The 17,000-nt window shown below is 42.3% G+C and overlaps 2 pseudogenes; both read right to left on the reverse strand.

Moving 5' to 3' along the window:
* Nucleotides 1–355: 355 nt before the first annotated feature.
* Gm8041 lies at nucleotides 356–998 on the reverse strand (annotated as a pseudogene).
* Gm8044 (predicted gene 8044) lies at nucleotides 3,735–5,108 on the reverse strand (annotated as a pseudogene).

The following is a 17,000-nucleotide window of genomic DNA, read 5'->3' on the forward strand; positions in this document are numbered from 1 at the left end:
AAAAGAAAAACAAACAAACAAACAAAAACCTACTTTCCCCATATATAACTAATTTGTGCTGTGCACCAACAAGAACCTGCTTTAAATTTCCATGCCAATTTACAACCCCCAAACTATATCAGGCAAGGTTAGTAGCTATTGAAAATAACACCAGGACAAGGCTATCTAAAGATACATTCAGTAGCATACTAACTGTTAACTATACCAAAAAAAAAAAAAAAAAGACAGTTTACAAACAGATCTTACACAGCCTTACATTTCAATTTTTTTTTCTTTAAAAGGAATGAATTGTGTACAGGGGTTTAAAAGCTTTATAGACAAAAAATAAAAAAATAAAAACTGCCCTAGAACCAGCTTATTCATCATCATCACCTTCATCTTCCTCTTCCTCATCCTCTTCATCCTCCTCATCTTCCTCTTCCTTCTTTTTCTTGCTCTTTTCAGCCTTGACCACCCCCTTTTTCGCTGCATCAGGTTTTCCTTTAGCTCTGTAGGCAGCAATATCCTTCTCGTATTTCTCCTTCAGCTTGGCAGCCTTCTTCTCACGGGGCTGCTTGTCATCTGCTGCAGTGTTGTTCCATATCTCTCCTAGTTTCTTTGCAACATCACCAATGGATAAGCCAGGATGCTCGCCTTTGATTTTGGGGAGGTACTCAGAACAGAACAAGAAGAAGGCCGAAGGAGGACTCTTGGGTGCATTGGGGTCCTTGAACTTCTTTTTGGTCTCCCCTTTGAGGGAGAATGTAGGTTTTCATTTCCCTTTCATAATGAATCTTGCCAGCCTTTGCCATGTCTTCAAATTTTCCCTTTTCTTTGGCAGACATGGTCTTCCGCCTCTCTGAGAACTTCTTGGAGAACTCTGAGAAGTTGACAGAAGCATCCGGGTGCTTCTTCTTGTGTTCCTCCTGGCAGGTTTGCCCAAAGAATGCATATGAGGACATTGTGCCTCTCAGCTTCTTAGAATCTCCTTTGCCTGTATTTAGCTGATTTTCCTCCATGAGGCACTAAGTCACACAGTGCCTGTCTGGCTCTCGCTTGCCCTGATGCTGTCTCTATGGAGCTCAGTGTATTGCAATGGCTGTGAGGGCGGCAGCCAGGCGCAGCCTCCTCACTCCCTCCTCTCTGTAACCTAAGAGGCTTTTCCTAAAAGACAGAAGTCTCCTTCAATGGCTCCTCCTTGTAACATAAATGACCCCAAAAAGACCTCTTTGGAGATGGGGATTTCAGCATACAAAGTATAGAAAGACACATTCATTTATAGAATCTGGAACTTCAAGTCAAGGAGAAAGAATACACGTGTGTATGCTTCACATTTCAATCTCACCAAACAATAAAGATGCTAAAGTTTTACTATTATACATTTGACCCCGAGTGCTAGATTTCTGGTAGAGTTGAGAGTCTGTGTGATAAAAACAATTTCAGTCAAACTTCAGGTCCCGCTTCTCTTTCCCCAATTATGTATCTACAGCTAGAGGGCCGTGAGGAGTGGGGAGATACAGGCTTAGGCTGGTCTTCAGCATCATCTGCTTTCATGGGATATACCAGGCAGCCTCAGTCTATGAGAGGGGAAAGGCAGGGCGGGGGTAGGGGGAGTGCAGAAGGAAGAGTGATAGCAGTTGAAAGTCCCAAAGAACTTTCCTTAATAACTCATGTAAGCTTTGCTAACTGGATTCTGATGTTGAAACTTGAATTGTATCTCATCCCTGTGCAAACTGCTTGGTTGTTTGCCTGCCTGCATGCTTTCTGTACCTTCACCCATAAGCCCCAGGGAGCTTTGCACCTGGCCCAGGCTGCTTGCTTCTGTCAGACAATTTCATAGTTCTCCTGCTGTCAGTGGGTGGGATAGCCAGACTGTGCCAAGCAATCCAGATAACATCATTCTTGGCAGGAAGAGAGACTCACAGCAGTGACACATATCATGCCTTCCTCGAATTCCGGACACTCCCAGGAATCATGAGGGGCCCCTGATATCAAGTTGGCTCTTTGCATCATTCATCTGGCAGCCAGGACCTGAGACCTAGAGCTGTTTTCCAGTAGCATCAGTGGGAACATCAAATACAGACCGGTTGCTACTATTCTACAAATAGTTTCAAAAGTAAATGTTTTCATTTGCTTTGACAGGTACTTCTGCAAGCAGTGTCTCTGGGGAATGTTATGACCATTGTTTTTCCTGAGAAAATTTAACTGTTTACAAGGCGCGGCAATGATAATAACTGGCGTAAAGCGACCACTTTCTGAGCTCTGTCTCTCTAAATCCTCACAACAATCTCATCTCTGCTTTCCAAAGAAAGCAAGATGACAATAGAAAGTGGTACTGTGCCGTCCCCCGTGGTCAAATAACTTGCAAATCCAAAGTCCATGATTAAATAAAAATTATGCTGGGCTCTGAACCCAGCTACTATTATATTAGCCAGCTAAATTGACATAAATATGGATTAAGTTCTGTGGTGTAGAAGAGAATACCAGAGAATAAGTATTACTAGGAAAAAGGGAAATTTGGTGACCCTCTGTTAAATTAAAATATGAGTATAGACATATAATCAATATTGCAGTGTATTCAGAAGTAAGCAAAACGTGAATGTATCCATCTTTATGTATTTAAAACATAGTCATCATTAGCCCAAAGGTGAAGTCACTAACCAGAGGGTTTGAAACAGAACAAAGCCAGATATGCGCAAAACCTATTCCACTTATGTTCACCCTTACTCCTCTCTATGATTTTGTCTCAAGACATAATGGGAATATGTCTTTGTGTATGCTCTTGTGAAACTAGGACCAAAGACATCTGAGCCACCAACAAGCCAGGAGGCAGAAACTGCAGTTCATGCAGACTCAGCCAGGAAGCCCTTGTAAGAACTTGGTGGTGGAACTGTTTGGTACACGGACTTGCAGGTTTTCCAGCCTGGAGCTTCTACTATTTCAGCTATGGAGTGTAATTATCAGAATTCCTCTGGAAGAAAAAAGAAAACAATGAAGATAAAGAGGAAGAAGAGGAGGAGGAGATAATGGTGATCATGATTGTGAAAATCAACCCCACACCTCCACATTTTTTGAAAGAGAAATAATCCCCTTGTCTTGGTTGCAGTTCAAATGGCCCAGTAAGATTTTTGTAGCATTATGAGCATCTGGCCTGAGTGCCTCTTCACCCTTTTTTTTCTTCTTCAGCTGTTGTTTATTTACATACAGGTGGTCTCTATGGCAACAAGCCTGGAAATGGCTTCGGTAGTATGGAACCTGGAAGTGGAGGGTAGAGCCTGTAATGACTGCTGATTGGAGTGCAGAAACAGAAGAGCATCTTGCAGAGGGAGAGGGGGAGAGGCCAGGAAGCTGGAGAAGCAAGTGTGGGCCAGGGCCAGGGCCATCAACATTGGAACTCCAGGAAAACTCTCTAAGCTCCAACTCTCCCTGGCTGTCATCTGACTTCAGGTGAGTCCTCTGAGCAACATCTTCGATGGGAAATGAGCTCCTGTTGTCTCTTGTGATAAAATTCAAGGGCCTCCAGGCCTGTGCTCCTATTTCATCCCTGTTTTGGCTGGGCTGTGCACTGTTTTTCATGGAGGCATTAATCTTCCTGACGCTCCAGCTCACCAGTGCTACACAGCATAGAGTGAGCACTAGCCTGGAATTTCTCTGACCTATTGATGAATTGGAGAAGGGGGATGAGACATGGGCTAGAAGAAAGTCTCCAAGAACACTGCAGTACTACCTATCCTCTTGGTGCTGATGAAGGACAGTCTGGATACCAGCTGGCCAGTGCAATGACCAGATCTCCTTATGAAAGCCTTGTGACTTGCCAATATTCATGGCCAAGTTCATCTGAGGTCCAAATCCTCCACCCAAGCCTTGAGTAGGACCTACGTAGCACAGAGAAGGTACCATAGTAGTAATGGATGTGGAAAGCTGTCTGTGCCCAAGGGATTAAGGGTCACATCAATGATGGAAACATGTAGGTGGTATGTAGACACCTGGGGAGCACTCCTACCAAACTTGATGAGGATGATAAGGACTTCATTGCAGTGCTTGAAGGAGGCCTCCATGGAGCCCACATTCATGGCTTCTTTGGGGTCACTGGGAATAGGCATCATTTGGCAGAGTTCCTCATGAGTCGCAAGTGGTACATGCCAGCCTGTGTCTCATCAGGAACCAGGTCCTACACTGGAGCAGCCTCCAGAGGGTAGTCCATGTTGGCTGCTTCTCCAACTTGATGCAGTGAACTTCACCTACAATTATGTTGGTTGTATCACTCTCCTTCAGCCCAAGTGGGACGGGGTTTCTTGATCACATTCTGCAGCATCTGTGTTGAGCAGATAAAAGGAGTCCCAGCTTGGAAGCATCACCTGATCACCATCCTCTGAGCAGGGAAGGCCTTCTCTGCTGAAAGACTCTCAATGCTTAGGTCACACAGACACCATGATCCAATGACTGCCCTCTAGGATCTGATCAAACCTACAACCACCCGTGTAGTCTAGATTTTGCTAACAGTCTTGACTTTCTTCCATCTCCCTCCCAGGACCTTCTTAACTCTAAGAACAGCAGCTGACTTGCAGATGAAACAGGCACACACGGTGTCTATAGCTTGTTAACTCCTAACTTCAGATCCTGGGTGACACTTTCTGGCACGATCCACAGAGGCCCCTGGAAGGTCCATATCCTTTTTATTGCCCAATGAGTCACTATTTTCCTCACCTGTCACCAGGAAGTCAAGATCTTGATCCTTCATCTGAAGTGAACTAAGCCCTCTCCCATCACTTTGGAAAAAGCCTTGTCATCCACAATGATCTTCAGAATGGCTCCCCTATCCAGCTCCTCTTTACAGTACTGCTGCCCTTGACAAGCACAGTTGGATCTTCTCAGGTCCCTTAAAATACAGAACTTTAGCAACAGGCCATATGATATGCAAGAGTTCCAGGAGAGTTCTGACTAACCACATCACTCCAGACTTGATCGCCTCCTTCAAAGTCTGCCCATACATCAGGAAGCCAGCTGGATCCAGGGTACAGATGATGCTGGTGTTTCAAGTTGCTGTCTATGCAGTGCGATTGCTCCAGGCACATGTCAAGCAAGGCTGTGTGCAGCTGCTGGATCTGAATGAAGGCAGTTCATTGTGTACACTGAGGCCTTTGCAGTTTTTCCAGTCCTCAGGTATGCCACAATTCTACTGAGCTGCAGAAGTGTGGAGGACTTTAGGAATGGGGTGCTAAGCTTCTATATGGCTAGAGGAGGGGGAAGAAATTTCTTCACGGCTACTCCTCTGTGTTCATCCTTAGCATAATGGACTATATGAAATCTCCCTCCACTTCCTTTGGAGGAAGACAAACACTCCCTGTGCAGCCCACTATAACATCTTATGGCACCGTGTTCTCTGCATTTTCTAGTAGAGACTTTCTAAAACTTACTGGAATCACTTAAGAATTCACTCTTCTTCCAAAACCATATTTTGAAACTGAGAATCTGTTTCTTTTCCTCACCAGTACCCTCACCACTTCCTGTCCCACAATAATTGTTCAATAAATGCCAACTAAACCTTTCTGTAGTCCAATTTCTTCACACTTCAGATGAGAGTCTGGGCTTCTGGACATTCAGCTTACCTCCAAGGAAGAGACCTTCCAAACAATAACGTGGATTCTCAGAGGTGTGAGTTATCTCAAGAAGAACTTTAAATAAAGCTATAGATGTCAGTAATTGGTAGACAGAACAAATGATAATACATGTGTTATTAAATAAACTGTCCTAGCTAAATACAAGCAAATTCACATGCACACACACACACACACACACACACACACACACACACAAAGATAGGAAACATGAGAGAAACTCAGTTATAAGACCTACAAGGAAAGAAATAGCTTTAAGCATTCTAACATCTGGGTATATTTTCCTAGAAAGATAACTACTTACCTTAGAGAAACATGGACAGGAGACCAGAACACACACATACACATACAAAAACACCACCTATGCAAAGACATTTTTTAAAAAATGTAATGCAGATGCATATGTTCATTACACACACACACAAAAAAATACATACAAATTCTCAAGCTACAAAAGACAGAGTGAGTCTTCCGAATGGGATGGCTATGAATCCAATACAGAGCACATGACTTTGTTCCCAAACCAATGATTCATTTCATCATTTTGAGTTCCCATATCTTCCCATTAGCCAAATAAATAAAAACTCAACAAATAAAATAAATTAAATAAATAAATAGATAACATTATTTCCAGATTGACATAATTAGATAACTCTAAAAGTTGAAGTTTAGCGATGGGGTAAGACGTTAGTAAGGAAAGAGAGTGCAGAATTGAGTCCTCGACAGAGGAGCCAATAAACTGCCTGGTTCTCAGCCTTTATCTTGCATGTGATAAATTTTAGAGTTACTACAGCCTCTTGAGGCCCACAGGAAACAACTTGAGAGCAAATACTGATGCTCTGTGGGTGCTCTGTGGAAAGAAGAGGAAAAGCTGGCCTTCTGAGTCATCTGGAGTCTTCTGATTCACTGTGCCTACACTAACAGAAAATGTGTACTTTGAAGTCATGCTATATAAAGCTCACTAAATGTTTTCTGGAATCACTTTACACCGACAGCACCCGAATCTAGCTCTGTGTATACATAAAGCTAACCACATATAACTAACATCTATCAATACCTCCTTGTTTGTAGGTTAATGAAGTTTGGAGGAGGGATAGGTCAAGTCCTGGAGAAATCAAGTTTCTATTGTCTTTAATAGCTACATAGATTTTTTTCTCTTTTTATATTGAAGACCTTCTTACAAAGCATCTCAAAGTATAAATGGACGTCTTTCCCTGTATAAATCTATGGATTATTTGCCTATAACAATATATCTACTGTCACCCTTAAAAGCACAAATCCCAAAAGTATATTACATAAGATGACACCAATAACAGAGTTAATAAGTAAAAAATGCACACCTTCCACACTGAAGATCCCCCTTATAAACATTTAGAATACCATCAAGTATAGGCTTAGAGTTTTCAAAACCTATTTTATTTGGGCTTCTTAAATGGCTCAACCTCCCTCTTAGCCCACCTACAAGAGGTAGGGGAGAAAGAAAGTTAATAGCAAAGGGGAATTGTGGATCTGTTTAGTTTGTTGGGGCAATTCCACTCTTCATTGTCAAGATACCAGCAGTCCAGTTCAATAGTAAACATCAAACATGAATTAGTAGTGAAAGCATGATTGGAAGTGGCCAGAATCAGCCAGAATGCCATTAGAAGTTCTTTGGCTCGTTTCTCTTGAAGTAAAGACCAAAGAAAACCAGTGAAGACCAGTGAAGACCAGCAAAGACCAGTGAAGACCAGCAAAGACCAGCGAAGACCAGCAAAGACCAGTGAAACCAGCAAAGTATTGCCTGGTGCAAGAGCATCCTCTCACTGTTTGTGAGGTTCCATTTATATTCTTTCTAAGCATCACCTGCCATCTCAAGTATCTGTTTTCAGCCAAACATCACATGCCCTCTCACCAGACAGCTTCCAGAAAAACATCACATGACACAACTGAGTTGATAAAGAAACCAGAAATTTCTACTTCAATCAAGCGCTGTATCTCCTGTGATTCAGCTGTATTTACCAAAGTTATAATATCAAACTCAGGGTACCCGGACATGCTCATAAACAAAACAAGCTTGGAGAATAGAAAAGATACAAGATTTTTTTTTTGCTTAACTTGATTTTTCAGGTGGAAAATATGTATCATACAAGAATATTTTATTGTCCCAGCAACTTAAATTAGACCTGAAAACTGTGCTTTGAGTCATTTAGCAAACAGAAAACAAGCCCAATTTGTCTGACTGAAGGGAAAAGGGGCCTCCATGCTGTGAGGGCAATGGTTGGAGTGGGAACCATTTCTTCAAAACTCCACTTCATCTGCCTTGATTTCCCCTTCATTGCTACCAGACCGCGGGCACACTCCCTCTCCATCTTCCGTCTCTCCACCTTGCCTTCTCCTTAGCTGGGCTGCATTTCTAGAATAAAAACAATACCAACAGCTTCCTGCGAAGGTTCTGCTCCTCTCCTTGCTCTTTCTTATTTTTTTTTCCATTTTTTATTAGGTATTTAGCTCATTTACATTTCCAATGCTATACCAAAAGTCCCCCATACCCCCCCCCACTCCCCTACCCACCCACTCCCCCTTTTTGGCCCTGGCATTCCCCTGTACTGGGGCATATAAAGTTTGCAAGTCCAATGGGCCTCTCTTTGCAGTGATGGCCACCTAGGCCATCTTTTGATACATATGCAGCTAGAGACAAGAGCTCTGGGGTACTGGTTAGTTCATATTGTTGTTCCACCTATAGGGTTGCAGTTCCCTTTAGTTCCTTGGGTGCTTTCTCTAGTTCCTCCATTGGGGGCCCTGTGGTTCCTCCATTGGGGGCCCTGTGGGGGCCACAACACTCGCAGGTTGAAGGTCTTCTTTCCTCTGGATTTCTCTTTACAAGGGAGGAATCCTGAGCCTCACACATAACCACTCCTTCACCGGGAGCGATGGGAAGAAAGAACAACCCAGGGGAGGGAAATGTGATAAAAAACAACTGCTTAGAGTGGTGTTTGAAGACAATTATGTAAATATTTATGCAAAGACAGCTTTGCAGAGCACACCGAGCTGCATCAGAGCTGTTCCTGCCAGTGCGCACAGGCAGCCTCACAGTTGGATCAACAGCCTGAAAAGCAGATGTGCCAATTTCCTGTATTTGATTATGATGATTCCTAATTATGCCAAAGCTGTGGCAGTGTCCTTCCCTAGAATGACTCTTAATTTTGTTTTGCTAAAGCACACACACAACCTGTTTGGGACGTGCCGTTTATTGTCACGTTAGGTCCATGAAACACTCATTTGCTTGCTGAGGAGTTGCCCAGGACAATGGCTCGCATGGATGCTCTTGCCACTTTTTAATTTGCTATTCTCAAGTGAGCCCAGAAGGGGGAAAAAAAAAGAAAAGAGAAAATTGTGCATAGTGATATAGCCACAGTACCTAACATCAGCTGATCACAGACTCCCCATGGCTTTCCACAACTTCAAATACAGTTAAATGCTAATTCCTGAAAGGGCCACTTTTTTTTTTTTTTTTTGTCTTACACATGCTGACATTTACAATGTCATTTGCAACGGAATCTCAGCACTGTTTATGTGACTCAGCTGCTGTAGAAAAACTAATGTGTATGACTGGGGAGATGGCTTGAATAGGAAAAGCCTCACCACCACCACCACCACCACCACCACCACCACCACCACCACACAAGCATGCATAAAGGCCTGAGTTCAATCCCAGACAGCCATGTCAAAGCCAGATGCAGTTGTGTGCCTTCTGAAATTCCAGTGCTGGAGACCAGAGGGTCCCTGGGCCTTGCTGGCCTGCCAGCCTAGCTGAATCAGTTAGCCTTAGGTTTAATGAGGAGCCCTACCTCCAAAAAATAAGCTGGAGAGTGAGAAAGGAAGACACCTGATGTGACCAGTGGCCTTTATATACACAGACACTTGCTTGCATGTGCGCATACTTATGTACACTCATGTGCACTCATGTACACACACACACACACACACACAAAACTGATGTAACCCATAAAATATGTTAATGTAACAAACTGATTCATTGTATGGGTGCTTAGACCTCAATTATATAGCTTGTGGTGGGAGAAAGAACAGAATATGGACAATTCAAGATCAGCTTAAACATCCCATGTGTTCTTTGCACCCTGAAGGGCGCTTTGCTGATGAGGACTCTTGTAGATGTACACTGCTATATTCCAGAGCCATAACTGATGTTCGCATTGACCCCACAATTTAAAATGCTTATTTCACTTAGAATCCTTTATTTTTCCTGCATGGTAATCCTGTGAGACCAGTATTCTTATAATCCTTATTTAGAACTATAGAGATGAGTACAAATGATTAAATCACATGATCCAAGAAAAGAGAACAATCAAGACGTAAACTCCAACATATACATCACTTAATAAACATTTACTGTTTATTTATTTGGGGGTAGTCTGAGGCAGGGTCTCACTACATAGCCCAGCCTGGCCTGGTATGAGTTGTCTACCTCAGTCCTCTGAGTGTAAGGAATACAAGCAGGAAGCACCAATCCTGGAAAGTAGATAGTCATTAACTGGGCTTGACCTTTGTTTAAAAATTAATAATAAAAGAACGCTTGAATTTGGATGCCCTGCACCAAGGCTTACTGTTTTCTAATTGAAATGCATGGGGTACAGGAAGACGATTTAGTATGTGAATGAAAGCAGAGCATAATGATCAGATCAGAAAAGTCTAAGTTGCCCTCTCGTTACCATTACAGTGGCTTTGTTTGTTTTATTTTTTAAAAAACACTGAATAATTCAGTCTTCAACTCTTCACAAATTGGAACTATGTCTCTTTCTTCCTGGCTTCCTGCTGTTCTTTGTATCAGCAACCAACTCTGGTCCCTCTGCCTCAGGGAGCAACCTGTGCTCCAGATCTTTCTCTGTAATCTTCTCCCCCATCATGCCTAATATGCTTCACCACATGGTACTCCAGAAAGCCTCTGGGACTTGATTGTGACCTGTGTGGTACCCAGGTTGTACGAGGAGAGATTCTTTGTGTTCTTTGTTGCTTCATTTCCAGTAGCATCTCCAATACAGGCCTGATGGCCCAGCAGTTAGCCCCCATTAGTTACATTGATTTAGCCATGCCTTCTCACTCATACAGAAGGTAACTAACTGCCTTAACCTGAAAGCATATTGTAAGATCAGTAAGGCCTTCAGTGCAGGTTGTTTATGTGGAAGGTGACCTTTGGAAGCAGGAATGAGTGTGAGATAGAAAGACAACATAAAGTGTCCTAATCTAGATGGCTATTGTAGATGATAGGAGCTTGACTCCTCCAGAATCTCACATCAGTGGAGAGAAAACATCACCACGTCCTGAACGACCATGAGGCACAGAAGATTTACCTATCCTCCAGATGCACTGATTGTGGATGCTCATGGTAATGTCTCCACACTTACCAGACTCACAAGCAGGTTCCCAAGGCTTTGTAGAAGTTTCTGAAGAAGAAAATAGAATGACAGAGGACTGTGAGGGAATCAACACGAGAAGATCTTGGTTTATACTCAGTATTTATTTATACTGACAGATGGACACACAGATACACACACAGAGACCCAGACACACATAGATACATAGACACACACACAGAGTCACACAGAGAGATACATAGACACGTACACACAGAGAGAGACACACACACAGATACATAGACACATACACACAGATACACACACACATACACACACATAAGCTTTTTCTTGCTGATCTAAAGTTATATCTAATTCCATATGCCTCCAGCCAAAAGAATGCATTTTAGAATTTTCTTCATTGTAGAACCTAATAAATCTTGTATATACTCATCTTTAGAGATAAATTAATTTCTCCATAGAGCATGGCACCACCCATCAGTATCAAATCCCAGGTGGGCCTTTGTCCTCCTCCATCAGTCTGGAGTGGCTCTGTGGTCTTCCCCCCTCACTTCTATTCACCTTGTCCAATTCTCTCTCACTTTTCTTCTTCACTAGTCTCTGATAACACCTACCCCAGCCTTTCCTCCATGTCTCCTATGTGCTTTTAGCGTGTCTCTATTCTCTGTGCTTTGTCGCCTGTATTTTAATCTGAAGCTTTCTCTTCTCTACGTTGTTTTCTAGTTCTTTTACTTTCTCCAGACACTCCCTGACCTGTCCTAACTGCCTCTGTCGACTTTTAAATTTCAGATATATTTTCCTTACAAAGTTTTCTTATATGTTCAAAAATAAGTTTACAGTCTCTAATCCTTTCACTTATGTTAATTGACCAAGAATGGTGGCGAGAAAGTTACTGTGGTTTTCTTGACTCTTAGATTTTTAGTTTTGATCTGGTGTTTGCTTCCTCTCACTCCCCTCTAAGTTGTACATAAACACCGTAGAGATCATTGAATCCTTGATGCTGTGACTCTTACTCCAAAAATGAATTACATTTGTTTCTCTGAGTTAGAAGCACTCGTCAGTGCTTTAGTTCAGACATGACTAGGGAAATGGGGGATGGACTGTTTGAGTTCTCTATTCTCTCAGCCATCGTTAACATCATTCTAAGTGTTAGCGCTTTCACACACATCCATCCTATCTCCTCCCCCCAAATCCTCAGTGGCTATGAATTGTCTAGAACTTACATTTTACGTTTTAGGGTCAGTGTTCAGAAGTCTCTTGACTATAGTCTCTACATGCCTTCCAATCTTGCATTCCACTGTTCTTCAAAATGTAGTTTCATTTCATGAAAACAGTTCTTTGGCCTCCACGGCTGCTTTTCCTCTCTCATTTCTGTGTCAGGATTGCCATGCCTGGAACACTCTGCTCTGCCTTTCAAATCCTCACCGTCTCCACCTTCTAGGACTATCCAAATGTCATCATGTTTAGTGGAGCCATGATATGGAATCAAGCTTACAGCGTTATCCACTTCCTCTGGGTAATATGTTTCCTCAAATATTACTTAGCAAGAATACTCATTGGCTGCAGTGTTAACATAACAGCAAGGCATTGATTTTTTTTTCTCCAAAATCAGGTGTCTGTTCCCTTGTAGCAGGCATTTTTACACATTCACCCCATATCCAGAAATTTTATACATAAAATCTGTATGTATATTAGTTTCTCAAAATAATACAAATCTGTTTTAAGCTTCTACAATTTTCTTAAAAGCTTATTAGTCCTGGATGTATCTAGCATCCCAAGGCATCCTCTCTCTTAAGTCATGGAGCAGTCTTCTGGAGGAAACAGGTTCCTATGAACCCTGAGATTAAGACCAAGTATTTTATTGATTCTTGACTAAACCAAACAAAAAAAATTTACAATAAATCTTTTGCTTGTGTTTCGTAGATTATAAAGGCAAATTTATCCACAAAATATGAGCAAAGTGAGAAAAAACAATAGGGTTGACTTTGTTTAACCTTGTTCTACTAAAACTTTTTGTTTGGTTGGTTGGTTGGTTGGTTGGTTGGTTTTTGGTTTTTCCAGACAGGGTTTCTCTGTGTAGCCCTGGCTGTCCTAAAACTTAATTATTCTCCGTGTGTACTTTGTTTGAGTGGGACCTGTACTCCATTGCTGGAGGAAATGCAAGATGCTGCAGCTGCTTTGGAAGACAGTTTGTGATGCAATGAAGTAAACGTGGCTTTTGGTATTTTTCCTACTGTGTTGAAAACGTACGCTCACACAAAGCTTGCACACAGGTGTTTATAACAGGTGTGCTCATAATTACTAAAAGTTAGAAGCAATCAAGATACCTTTCAGTAGAGAAATGGGTCAATTGTGGTATAGCCAGCTGACAAAATACTATTCCATATCCTAAAAGAATTGGCTTATTGAGCTAGGAAATGACTCACGGAAAACGTTCATAAATAATGCTCAGTAAAGGTAGCTGATATACAAAGGCCACTTTACATAATTATTAATTAATTATTTACATAATTCCAACCATATGACATGCCTCGATTCTTCTTAGAAGGGGGAACAAAATACCCATGGAAGGAGTTACAGAGACAAAGTGTGGAGCAGAGACTGAAGGAATGACCATCCAGAGACTGCCCCACCTGAGTATCCATCCCATATACAATCACCAAACCCAGTCAGTTTTGTGGATGCCAACAAGTGCTTGCTGACAGAAACCTGATATAGCTGTCTCCTGAGAGACTCTGCCAGTGCCTGATAAATACAGAGGTGGATGCTTGCTACCATTGGATTGAGCACAGGATCCCCAATGAAGGAGCTAGAGAAAGGACCCCAGGAGCTGAAGGGGTTTACAGCCCCATAAGGGGAACAATAATATGAACTAACCAGTACCCCCCAGAGCTCCCAGGGACTAAACCACCAACCAAAGAGTACATATGATGGGACTCATGGCTCTAGCTGCATATGTAGCAGAGGATGACCTAGTTGGTACTCAATGGGAGGAAAGGCCCTTGGTCCTGTGAAGGCTCAATGCCGCAGCATAAGGGGAATGCCAGGGCCAGGAAGCAGGAGTGGGTGGGTTGGTGAGCAGGGGGAGGGGGGAAGAGATAGGGGGTTTCAAAGGGGAAACCAGGAAAGGGGATAACATTTGAAATGTAAATAAAGAAAATATCTAAGGAAAAAAAAAGAAAAAAGTAGCTGATATACAAAGGCCACTTTATATAATTATTAATTATTTACATAATCCTAACCATATGACATGCTGGAAAAGGTAAAATTAAGGGTAAAGAAAACAAACAAACAAACAAATACCATAGTTTCTGGGATTCAAAGGGATGGAGACAAGAACAGATGGATCACAGGCTGAGGAGCAGGAAAGAGTTGTTCATTCACTGTAATTGGAGTACATAATTGTTATTATACACATGTCCATGCTATACAATGTATAAGACCAAGAGTGAAGTCTAATGTGCTCTTTGGCCCAGCGCATCCATGCAGATTTATCATTACTCTTAGGAGCTGAGATGAAAGCTCAGAGGGTAGAGTACTTGCCTTGAAACCTAAAGACCCCAAGTTCAATCCCCACAACCAGCAAGCAAAGCCAGGCATCTTGGCAATGCACTTGCAACCCCAGTTTTTTCTAGGCTAACAGTGGGGAGATGAATGGAGCCTTGAGCTTCCATGTCCACTAGCTCATCATGCTTGGTTTGCTCCAAACCAATAAGAAAGTGTCTTACAAAACAAAATGAATGGGAGTTGAACAACAGCAGAGGTTGTTCTGTGGTCTACACACACACACACACACACACACACACACACACACACTACTCAAATGAGAAACAATGGCAATGTCTGATCTTACCGTGTCTAAGCACAGTGGGGGAGGGGAGGGTATGAAAAATCTCTGTTGTTTCATCTTGATTTTACAGTGAAACTAAAAACTATCTTTAAATTTATTCTTGGGGGAAACTGGTGTATCAAATCTAACATTTAAGAGTGAAAATTGTAATGAGGGGGCACGGAGTCAGTGGGCACCCCCAAGGTCCCTAGAAGACTCTTCACGCAATCTTAGGACCACCAGTGAGTGGAACACAACTTCTGTGCCATTCCAATCGTGAGTGCAAGACCTGAGACAGCATTAGGGAAGCAGAAAACCCATCCTGACCAGAGTCACAAGTCCCTTCTGGTAGGCACCAGCACTGGGTCACCTTTGGGCACAGAGTCGGAGGACACCCCAAGGTCCCTAGAGGACAGCTTCTGAGGCAGACCCCATTTCAGGCTCCAGACATCCAGGCACCTTTTCTGCCAGAGGAGAGGTGTCTGCCCTGCCTAGGAGGGCTTTGCCAGAGCACCTGGGGGAGCCATCTTGGTTCCCGGATCCCTCCGAGACTAATCTGCACAGGTGAGAGTGTGGACTACAGAAGCTAACAGCTTCTGGGACAGGCCCTGTTTCCGACCTTCATCTTCTGCCAGGAGGCAGGTCCAAATGCCAGATATCTGTGCACCTTCCCTGAAAGAGGAGAGCTTGCCTGCAGAGAGTACTCTGAACACTGAAACTCAGGAGAGAACTAGTCTCCCAGGTCTGCTGATAGAAGCTAACAGAATCACAAGAGGAATAAGCTCTAACCAGAGACAACTGTAACAACTGACTCCAGAGATTACCAGATGGTGAAAGGCAAATGTAAGAATATTACTAACAGAAACCAAGACCACTCACCATCATCAGAACTCAGCACTCCCACCTCACCCAGTCCTGGGCACCCCAACACACCCGAAAAGCTAGACCCAGATTTAAAAGCATATCTCATGATGATGGTACAGGACTTCAAGAAGGACTTTTATAACTCACCTAAAGAAATACAGGAGAACACTGCTAAAGAGTTACAAGTCCTTAAAGAAAAACAGGAAAACACATTCAAATAGGTGATGGAAATGAACAAAACCATATTAGACCTAAAAGGGGAAGTAGACACAATAAAGAAAACCCAAAGTAAGGCAATGCTGGAGATAGAAACCCAAGGAAAGAAATCTGGAACCATAGATGTGAGCATCAGCAACAGAATACAAGAGATGGAAGAGAGAATCTCAGGTGCAGAAGATTCCATAGAGAACATCAACACATCAATCAAAGAAAATAAAATGCAAAAAGATCCTAACTCAAAACATCCAGGAAATCCAGGACACAATGAGAAGACCAAACCTATGGATAATAGGAGTAGATGAGAATGAAGATTTTCAACTTAAAGGGCCAGCAAATATCTTCAACAAAATTATAGAAGAAAACTTCGCAAACCTAAAGAAAGACATGCCCATGAACATACAAGAAGCCTAAAGAACTCCAAATAGACTGGACCAGAAAAGAAATTCCTCCTGACACATAATAATCAGAACAACAAATTCACTCAATAAAGATAGAATATTAAAAGCAGTAAGGGAAAAAGGTCAAGTAACATGTAAAGGCAGGCCTGTCAGAATTACACCAGACTTTTCACCAGAGACTATGAAAGCCAGAAGAGCCTGGACAGATGTTATACAGACACTAAGAGAACACAAATGCCAGCCCAGGCTACTATGCCCAGCCAAACTTTCATTTACCATAGATGGAGAAACCAAAGTATTCCACAACAAAAACAAAATCACACAGTATCTTTCCACGAATCCAGCCTTTCAAAGGATAATAACAGAAAAAAACAATACAAGGACAGAAACCACGCCCTAGAAAAAGCAAGAAAGTAATCCTTCAAAATAGTCTCCCAATTAAAAAAAATCCCAGGACCAGATGGATATAGTGCAAAGTTCTATCAGACCTTCAAAGGAGATCTAAATCCAGTTCTTCACAAAATATTCCACAAAATAGAAGCAGAAGGTACCCTACCCAATTCATTCTATGAAGCCACAATTACTCTAATACCTAAACCACAGAAAGATCCAACAAAGATAGAGAACTTCAGACCAATATCCCTTAAGAATATCAATGCAAAAATACTCAATAAAATTCTCGCTAACAGAATCCAAGAACACATTAAAATAATCATCCATC

The sequence above is a fragment of the Mus musculus genome, chromosome 5 (assembly GCF_000001635.26).
Source record: "Mus musculus strain C57BL/6J chromosome 5, GRCm38.p6 C57BL/6J".
NCBI classification, from domain to species: Eukaryota; Metazoa; Chordata; class Mammalia; order Rodentia; family Muridae; genus Mus; species Mus musculus.